Raw genomic sequence first — 10,723 nt, forward strand, 5'->3', positions numbered from 1 at the left:
CATTTCACTTGCCAAAGACAAAACTGAAGGGAAAATGCCCCAAAAACAAGCAGGAACTGAACACAGTTGCAGTAGAGGCCTGGCAGAGCATCACCAGGGATGAAACCCAGCGTCTGGTGATGTCTATGCATTCCAGACTCCAGGCTGTAATTGACTGCAAAGGATTTGCAACCAAGTATTAAAAAGTGAAAGTTTGATTTATGATTATTATTATGTCCCATTACTTTTGGTTCCTTAACAAGTGGGAGACACATATGCAAACTGTTATAATTCCTACACCATTCACCTGATTTGGATGTAAATACCCTCAAATTAAAGCTGACAATTTGCAGTTAAAGCACATCTTGTTCGCTTCATTTCAAATCCATTGTGGTGGTGTATAGAGCCAGAAATGTTAAAATTGTGTCGATGTCCCAATATTTATGGACCTGACTGTATGTTATAAAGCCTTTTGTGGCATGTATTAGTGGCTTTTATTTGCCATTCAGCGGTGCAGTTATATGTTCTAAAGCCTTTTGTGGCGTGTATTAGTGGCAAAAGAAAAATATATTTGCCGTTCAGCGGTGCAGTTATATGTTCTAAAGCCTTTTGTGGTGTGTATTAGTGGCAAAAGAAAAATATATTTTCCGTTCAGCGGTGCAGTTATATATTCTAAAGCCCTTTTTGTCGTTTAATAGTGGCAAAAGAAAAATATATTTTCCGTTCAGGGGTGCTGTTATATGTTCTAAAGCCTTTTGTGGCTTGTATTAGAGGCAAAAGAAAAATATATTTTCCGTTCAGTGGTGCAGTTATAGAGAAAAATATATTTGCCTTTCAGCGGTGCAGTTATGTGTTCTAAAGCCTTTTGTGGCGTGTATAAGTGGAAATAGAAAAATATATTTGCCGTTCAGCAGTGCAGTTATATGTTCTAAAGCCCTTTTTTTATGTGAATCAGAGAAATGATGTTCATAAATGATCACTCGCATAAATCATGAGAAAAAGATAGTGAATAGTGATCTGGATTAATTAAGACTTAACTTTTATTTTTTGATATGCTATAAAATATATCCCTCAAAATATACTAGAGGTTGAATGTAAAATACAGTTTTCCACAGTCCCACACTCAGAGGGGCTCCTTGGAAACAAAAACAGCTGTGTCTACACTTATACAATCAGTGTCAGACACTAAGGGGTGACAAGAGCTGATATGCACAAGTACCTTTGGTGCACAAAGATGAGGTAGCAGTAATCAGTGTATACTGACTTTTTTGGGGTGTCTTACTTTCCTTTTAATTAGAGTTGAGCAGACACCTGGATGTTCAGGTTCGGCAGGTTCGGCCGAACTTGAAAAAAAAGTTCGGGTTTGGGACCCGAACTTGACCCGAACTTGACCCCGAACCCGAACCCCATTGAAGTCAATGGGGACCCGAACTTTTGTGCACTAAAATGGCTCTAAAATAGTCCTGGAAATAGCTAGAGGGCTGCAAAAGGCATCAACATGTGCTTATGAGCATGGCAACTGTTGTGCAAACAAATGTGGATAGGGAAATGACTTAAAATAACATAAAACACAGAAAATTTTAAAATAACAATCTGGATCTAGGAGTAGGAGGTTGAGGAGGCGGTGGATGGGTGGATGTGGCGGTGTAGGTTGACGTGGCGGTGTAGGTGGAAGCAGCGGTGAAAGAGGAATAGGTAGCCAACACTGATTTGTGTTATTTTTTATTTTTAAATTGGGGCATCCCCCAAAATATTGGGAGATATAACTAAATAAAACTAAGAATAAGTGCGCTTGAGTACAAGAATGGATGGTTGAGGCTGGTATAAATGTCTATTCTGCACAAGGTACGGACAAGTCCTGTGGGATCCATGCCTGGTTCATTTTAATAAACGTAAGCTTGTCCACATTGGCTGTGGCCTGTGATAATGCTCTCTGCCGTGCTAAACACACGTTCACACTATACACTGGCTGCAGGGCAGGTCAGCACCTCCAAGGCTGACAAAGCTTTTCCACTTTTGGGCCATGCTAACCCTGCCTTCTCAGGTGCTGGCGGTGCCCCAGCTGCATTGGCGACCTCTTCCTCCTCCTCTGCCTTCGCTTGCGCTTGTAGTCGCGCATCTTCCGATCACTAACAGATGTTTTCAATTTAGTTCCCTGTCAGCAATGCAGAGTAGGGGTTCATTAACGGCAAAAGGGGGTACATGTCACCCAGCAATACAACAGAGGATTTGGAGAGATTTAGGCCCCTGTCACCCAGACACAGCAGGGGTTCATTCACGGCAAAAGGGGGTTCATGTCACCCAGCAATACAACCGAGGATTTTGAGAGACTTAGGCCCCTGTCAGCAATGCAGAGCAGGGGTTCACTCACAGCAATAGGGGGTACATGTCACCCAGCAATAGAACAGAGGATTTTGAGAGATTTAGGTCCCTGTCACCCAGGCACAGCAGGGGTTCATTCATGGCAAAAGGGGGTTCATGTCACCCAGCAATACAACAGAGGATTTTGAGAGATTTAGGCCTCTGTCACCCAGGCACAGCACGGGTTCATTCACGGCAAAAGGGGGTACATGTCACCCAGCAATAGAACAGAGGATTTTGAGAGATTTAGGCCCCTGTCACCCAGGCACAGCAGGGGTTCATTCACGGCAAAAGGGGGTTCATGTCACCCAGCAATACAACAGAGGATTTTGAGAGATTTAGGCCCCTGTCACCCAGGCACAGCAGGGGTTCATTTACGGCAAAAGGGGGTACATGTCACCCAGTAATACAACAAATACAACAGAAGATTTTGAGAGATTTAGGCCCCTGTCACCCAGGCACAGCAGGGGTTCATTCACGGCAAAAGGGGGTTCATGTCACCCAGCAATACAACAGAGGATTTTGAGAGATTTAGGCCCCCTTCACCCAGGCACAGCAGGGGTTTATTCACGGCAAAAAGGGGTTCATGTCACCCAGCAATACAACAGAGGATTTTGAGAGATTTAGGCCCCTGTCACCCAGGCACAGCAGGGGTTCATTCATGGCAAAAGGGGGTTCATGTCAGCCAGCAATACAACAGAGGATTTTGAGAGATTTAGGCCCCGGTCACCCAGGCACTGCAGGGGTTTGTATACGCCAAAAATGGTAAAATGTCACCCGACAATTGAAAATAAGATTTTTTTCAATTTAGGGCACTTTTTTTTATTAAAATGGCTCTAAAATAGTCCTTGAAAAGGCCAGAGGGATGTAAAAGGCAGTAAAATGTGCTTAAGAGCATGGCAACTGCTCTGCAAACAAAGGTGGATAGGGAAATAACTTAAAATGAAATAAAATAACAAAAAATTACAAATTATTAACCTGCAACTCAGAGAAGGAGGTTTATATGGAGTCGGAGGTTGAGGAGGCGGTGAATGTGGTGTTGTAGGTGGAGGCAGCAATGGATGAGGAACAGGTAGCCAACAATATCTGTATCGTCTGCGTCCTCCGTATCCCCCCAGCCACGCACCAGTGATGGGCCCGAGCTGCGTTGGATGCCACCCCGCTGTGAACATGCTTCATCCCCATCCTCCTCCTCCTCCTCCTCCTCGTCCTCCAGTAGTGGGCCCTGGCTGGCCAAATTTGTACCTGGCCTCTGCTGTTGCAAAAATCCTCTTTCTGAAGCCACTTCTAAAAGACTGGCCTGAAAGTGTTAGAGATGACCCCTCTTCCTCCTCCTCATCCTGGACCACATCCTCTTCCATCATCATAAGTGTTTTCTCAAGGAGACATAGAAGTGGTATTGTAACGCTGATAATGGCGTCATCGCCACTGGCCATGTTGGTGGAGTACTCGAAACAGCGCAACAGGGCACACAGGTCTCGCATGGAGGCCCAGTCATTGGTGGTGAAGTGGTGCTGTTCCACAGTGCGACTCACCCGTGCGTGCTGCAGCTGAAACTCCACTATGGCCTGCTGCTGCTCGCACAGTCTCTCCAGCATGTGCAAGGTGGAGTTCCACCTGGTGGGCACGTCGCATATGAGGCGGTGGGCGAGAAGGCCGAAGTTACGCTGCAGCGCTGACAGGCGAGCAGCAGCAGGGTGAGAACGCCGAAAGCGCGCACAGACGGCCCGCACTTTATGCAGTAGCTAAGACATGTCGGGGTAGTTGTGAATGAATTTCAGCACCACCAAATTCAGCACATGCACCAGGCAAGGGATGTGTGTCAAACCGGCTAGTCCCAGAGCTGCAACGAGATTTCGCCCATTATCGCACACCACCAGGCCGGGCTTAAGGCCCACTGGCAGCAACCACTCGTCGGTCTGTTGTTCTATACCCCGCCACAACTCCTGCGCAGTGTGGGGCCTGTCCCCCAAACGCATCAATTTCAGAACGGCCTGCTGACGTTTACCCCTGGCTGTGCTGAAGTTGGTGGTGAAGGTCTGTCGCTGACCGGATGAGGAGGTGGAAGAAGAGGAGGAGGAAGCCAAGTAGGAAGAGGAGGCAACAGGAGGCAAAGAATGATGCCCTGCGATCCTTGGCGCCGGAAGGATGTGCGCCAAACAGCTCTCCGCCTGGGTCCCGGCCGCCACTACATTTACCCAGTGTGCAGTTAGGGAGATATAGCGTCCCTGGCCGTGCTTACTGGTCCACGTACCTGTGGTTAGGTGGACCTTGCCACAGATGGCGTTGCGCAGTGCACACTTGATTTTATCCGATACTTGGTTGTGCAGGGAGGGCACGGCTCTCCTGGAGAAGTAGTGGCGGCTGGGAACGACGTACTGTGGGACAGCAAGCGACATGAGCTGTTGTAAGCTGTCTGTCTCCACCAGCCTGAATGACAGCATTTCAAAGGCCAGCAGTTTAGAAATGCTGGCATTCATGGCCAGGGATCGAGGGTGGCTAGGTGGGAATTTACGCTTTCTCTCAAAGGTTTGTGAGATGGAGAGCTGAACGCTTCCGTGTGACATGGTGGAGTTGCTTCGTGACGGAGGTGGTGTTGTTGGTGGCACATCCTCTGTTTGCTGGGCGGCAGGTGCCAACGTTCCTCCAGAGGCGGAGGAAGAGGCCGAGGCAGCAGCAGAAGAGGGAGCAGGAGGGGCCTGAGCCCTTTCTTGGTTTTGAAGGTGCTTACTCCACTGCAGCCCGTGTCTCGCATGTAGATGCCTGGTCATGCAGGTTGTGCTAAGGTTCAGAACGTTAATGCCTCGCTTCAGGCTCTGATGGCACAACGTGCAAACCACTCGGGTCTTGTCGTCAGCACATTGTGTGAAGAAGTGCCATGCCAGGGAACTCCTTGAAGCTGCCTTTGGTGTGCTCGGTCCCTGGTGACGGTGGCCAGTAGCAGGCGAACTGTTTTGGCGACGGCTGCTCTGCTTTTGCACCCTGCTCCCGCTTTTGCTACGCTGTTGGCTCGGTCTCACCACTGCCTCTTCCTCCGAACTCTGAAAGTCAGTGGCACGACCTTCATTCCATGTGGGGTCTAGGACCTCATCGTCCCCTGCATCATCTTCAACCCAGTCTTCCTCCCTGACCTCCTTTTCGGTCTGCACACTGCAGAAAGACGCAGCAGTTGGCACCTGTGTTTCGTCATCATCAGAGACGTGCTGAGGTGGTATTCCCATGTCCTCATCAGGAAACATAAGTGGTTGTGCGTCAGTGCATTCTATGTCTTCCACCCCTGGAGAAGGGCTAGGTGGATGCCCTTGGGAAACCCTGCCAGCAGAGTCTTCAAACAGCATAAGAGACTGCTGCATGACTTGAGGCTCAGATAGGTTTCCCGATATGCACGGGGGTGATGTGACAGACTGATGGGCATGGGTTTCAGGCGCCACCTGTGCGCTTTCTGCAGAAGACTGGGTCGGAGATAATGTGAACGTGCTGGATCCACTGTCGGCCACCCAATTGACTAGCGCCTGTACTTGCTCAGGCCTTACCATCCTTAGAACGGTATTAGGCCCGACCAAATATTGCTGTAGATTCTGGCGGCTACTGGGACCTGAGGTAGTAGGTTCAGTAGGACGTGTAGCTGTGGCAGAACGGCCACATCCTCTCCCTGCACCAGAGGCTCCACTAACACCACCACCACCACCACCACCATGACCGTATCCCTTATTAGATGTTTGCCTCATAGTTAGCGTTTACAAAGCAAAGTAAAAAGTGGTTAAGTCTGTTAAAAAAAAATTAACCGCCAATAAAAACCATGATGTAGGGTATTGCACAATCACTTATGCACGTGTAATCACAGATGTGCAGTATATCAGAGGGTTTTTTCACCTCAGTAAGAAAAAAGCTGTATTTCTGGCCTTAATGTGACAATCACTTATGCACGTGTAATCACAGATGTGCAGTATATCAGAGGGTTTTTTCACCCCAGTATGCCAAAGCCGGATTTCTGGCCTTAAAGTGACAATCACTTATGCACGTGTAATCACGGATGTGCAGTATATCAGAGGGTTTTTCCACCCCAGTAAGAAAAAAGCTGTATTTCTGGCCTTAATGTGACAATCACTTATGCATGTGTAATCACAGATGTGCAGTATATCAGAGGGTTTTTTCACCCCAGTAAGAAAAAAGCTGTATTTCTGGCCTTAATGTGACAATCACTTATGCACGTGTAATCAGAGATGTGCAGTATATCAGAGGGTTTTTTCACCCCAGTATGCCAAAGCAGGATTTCTGGCCTTAATGTGACAATCACTTATGCATGTGTAATCACAGATTTGCAGTATATAAGAGGCTTTTTTCACCCTAACCAAAAAGCTGTATTTCTGTCCTAAATGTGACAGTCACTTATGCTTGTCTAATCCCAGATGTGCAGTATATTAGAGGGTTTTTTCACCCCAGTATGCCAAAGCTGTATTTCTGGAATTGCAGATAGCCTATGCTGGTGCACTATCTTGCATAAAATGGCTGACGATCAGGTATTGATATTGATGAAATGAAGAAAAAAATGTTCGTTTTCAGCAGTAGTTGGCTCAGGGCAGGCTTAAAAAAATTGTGCACTGCACCCACAAAACACTTTTTCTGTAGATCGCTGAGTACATAAACCAGTTCTTGATAAGATCGCTCCCTGATCTCTCCCTCACAGCAGCTGCAGCCTCTCCCTACACTAATCCGAGCAGAGTGACGGGTGGCGCTAAGTGACTCCAGCTTAAATAGAGGCTGGGTCACATGCTGCAGTTGGACAATCACAGCCATGCCAATAGTAGGCATGGCTGTGATGGCCTTTTGGGGCAAGTAGTATGACGCTTGTTGATTGGCTGCTTTGCAGCCTTTCAAAAAGCACCAAAAAAATTGCCGAACACCGAACCCGAACTTTTACGTAAATGTTCGGGTTCGGGTCCAGGTGCCGAAAAACCTAAAGTTTGTTACGAACCCAAACTTTACAGTTCGGTTTCGCTTAACTCTACTTTTAATTTATTTATTTGATCTAACAGTATGTTAGGCAGAGAAGTGCCAGGCCCTGCACAGGGGAGTGGCAGATGCCTAAATGTTTCTGGCGCAGGCAAGGGTCGCAGCAGAGAAAGGGGCCGTGGCAGCAGGGGTCACTTCAAGAGGCCTGAGCTCCCAGTGTCAGCTAGCGCTCTTGTCTTGACCAGCAACCCAGCGGTCGATCTTCGATCTTCGACTTCATGACATCAGACACCCCCAGCCAAGAGTCAGTGGGTTCGTCAAACACATCCCTCCACGTTCTCACACCGTTGGTCTGGCAACAATGTCCGCCTCTGCCTCCTCATCCTCCACCGTGTCCTCAGCCTCCACTGCAGGGACAATTTACAGTGCCCCTCCAGCATAACATATGTGCAGGGCACGGCGGTGTCACGCTGTTCTGCACCTTGTTTGCCTGGGCGAAAGGAGTCACACAGGGGAGGAACTGCTCCGTGTCCTTCATCAAGAAATGGAATCCTGGCTTTCTCCGCGACAACGCAAAATCGGAACCATGAAGAAAATGGTGTCGGTACTGTGTTCAATCTGGTTCAATCTGGTTGTCAAGCGGTTCCTGAAGTCTTCCACCCAACTGTAAGACATCGTAAAAATGGCCAGGAAACTTTGCATGCACTTCAGCCATTCGTACACCACAAAGCACACCCTCCTTGAGCTGCAGCGGCAGAAAGGCATCCCCCAACATAGGCTGATATGCGACGTTTCCACCCGTTGGAATTCCACCCTCTATTTGTTGAACGACTATACGAACAGAGAAAGGCCATAAATGATTTTTTGATGATCCAATTGGACATGAGTACTCCCCTGTGTAGCTTCGATGTAAGCCGGTGGCAACTCATGCGTGACACCTACCGTGGTTTGCTCAGACCCTTCGAGGAGGCCACGTTATTTGTCAGTCACCAGGACTATTGAATGAACAACGTCATTCCACTGCTTCATGTCCTGGAACAGATGCTGGTAAATCTGGCTGGTCAGTGGACTGGAGACGTAACACCTAGATCTCACGACATGAGCCCTCTGGGGGCTGAACTGGAGGAGGAGGAGGACATTGGAGCACAAGCAATGTGTAGAGAAATGGGTGGTTTTTCTACACAGGTGACAGGAGAGGAGGAGCAGGAGCAGCAAGAGGAGCTACAGGGCGATGAGGAAGAGGAGGCAGAGGACCCAGACACACCATGGCAGTATGCAGTGGAGATGAAGGCAGGGAGTCCCTCAGAGTCCCTTACACAAATGACCCGATGCATGCTCTCTTGCTTGCGTAGTGACAGCCGAATTTTCATCATTCGGCAGAGGCTGTCCACCTTGTTGGACCCTCGCTGCCGTTCCCAAATGGGGGCCTTTTTTACACCCGCTGAGAGGGAGGACACACTGAATTACTATAGAGACATCCTATGTAGTCAGTTGGCCGCTGCCTATCCGCACCATCGTCCATCCTCTCGCAGGTCTGACCAGGGGGCCCTCTGCGCTCACATTCTACTGCCATGGCTGCTGGGGTGGGGTGGCAGGAGCAGTACCAGCTCCATCAGCAGCAGCCTTAGTCTAGAGTCACTAACGAGCAGCTTTCTTCACCTGCATAGTGAAGAAACTACTCACCAGCAGCAGCTAGACCTGGAGCAGGACCTGAACCAGCAGGTGGTAGCATACTTGAAAAGCACCCTGCAACCCCACATTGAAGATCCGCTGGACTACTGGGCAGCCAAACTGTATTTGTGGCCGCAACTGGCCGAGTTTGCCCTGGAAAAGCTGTCCTGCCCGGCCAGTAGTGTGGCATCAGAGCGGGTGTTTAGTGCGGCGGGGGCCATAGTTACCCCAAGAAGAACTCGCCTGTCCACCCAAAATATGGAGAGACTGACCTTTGTCAAGATGAATCAGGTGTGGACCAATGCCTTATGCATCAGACTATATGAGGGCTGGCCAACCTGTGGCTCTCCAGCTGTTGTAAAACTACAACTCCCACCATGCCCTGCTGTAGGCTGATAGCTGTAGGCAGACTGAGCATACTGGGAGTTGTAGTTTTGCAACAGCTGGAGAGCCGCAGGTTGGCCATCCCTGGCCATAGTTACCCCAAGAAGAACTCGCCTGTCCACCCAAAATATGGAGAGACTGACCTTTGTCAAGATGAATCAGGTGTGGACCAATGCCTTATGCATCAGACTATATGAGGGCTGGCCAACCTGTGGCTCTCCAGCTGTTGTAAAACTACAACTCCCACCATGCCCTGCTGTAGGCTGATAGCTGTAGGCAGACTGAGCATACTGGGAGTTGTAGTTTTGCAACAGCTGGAGAGCCGCAGGTTGGCCATCCCTGGACTATATCATCCATGGTGCCACACCAACAGTTTGATAAAAGAGACCGGTTTCTTCTGGCTATCTGCCTCAGCTACTATTCTGATGCTGCCACCCGCCTGATGCCACACATTTGATGCCAAGTGCTCCTTCTTACACCCACCATCGTCAGCGGGTACTGTTATTGCCACCCACCTCCCCACTCTGTCACTGGGTCACTCTGTGGTCTCCTCATTCTGCTGCTGCCACACTATGTCACCTTGCCAATCTGTGGCCTCCTGATGTTGCCACCACCTCCACACAGTCATTGTGCCACTATGTGGACTTTTCATGCTGTTCCCAGCCTCCCTACTTCACGACTGGGCCACTATTTTGCCTTTCAGCCTGGCTGACATCATCATTTATTTCACCCTTCTTCTGATCTGTCAGAAGGAAGGAAAAATGAGACGCAGAACGGATCCTGTCTGTGTAGCAGCTTTAAGGCCTGTATGGTCCCATCAGAATTGGCTTATGATTTGGTAGCCAAAAGCAGGAGTGGGTACAAAACACAGAAGACATGCAAATATACCATTCAGGTGTCATCTCAGGTTTTTTTGTATTAGCAATACTGATGGATTACTGACCAAATGCCGACCGAGTAAAGGTTGATGCTCCACAGACAAGATCCGTTTTTTAGGGGTTATTGTTCTGACAGATCAAAGGAAGGGCAAAATAATCAGTGACATCAACACAAACTTACTGCTGGCACCCTCTCCACTCTGTCGGGGGGGCTCTACTTGTATAGGCGTTTAATAGAACAGGTTTTGTAGACAACTATGTGGAATCAGCTGATGACGGTGTAAAAGGAGTGTGCTTCTTCTTGATGCTAACATTGACCTGTAAGGCTGGGTTGATACTTGAGCCCAAATAAGTTAAGTGTGCAGTGATTCTAAGAGTGACGCCTGTCATCTGCATTTCATACTGTTTTTCTATGTTTTTTTCCAGGGCCACTTTGAGTTCCCAATCTGCCCCTGATACTAACCCTCAATACCCATATAGTTTCTGAAAGAAGAAAC

This window comes from Bufo bufo, chromosome 1 (genome assembly GCF_905171765.1).
Source record: "Bufo bufo chromosome 1, aBufBuf1.1, whole genome shotgun sequence".
NCBI classification, from domain to species: domain Eukaryota; kingdom Metazoa; phylum Chordata; class Amphibia; order Anura; family Bufonidae; genus Bufo; species Bufo bufo.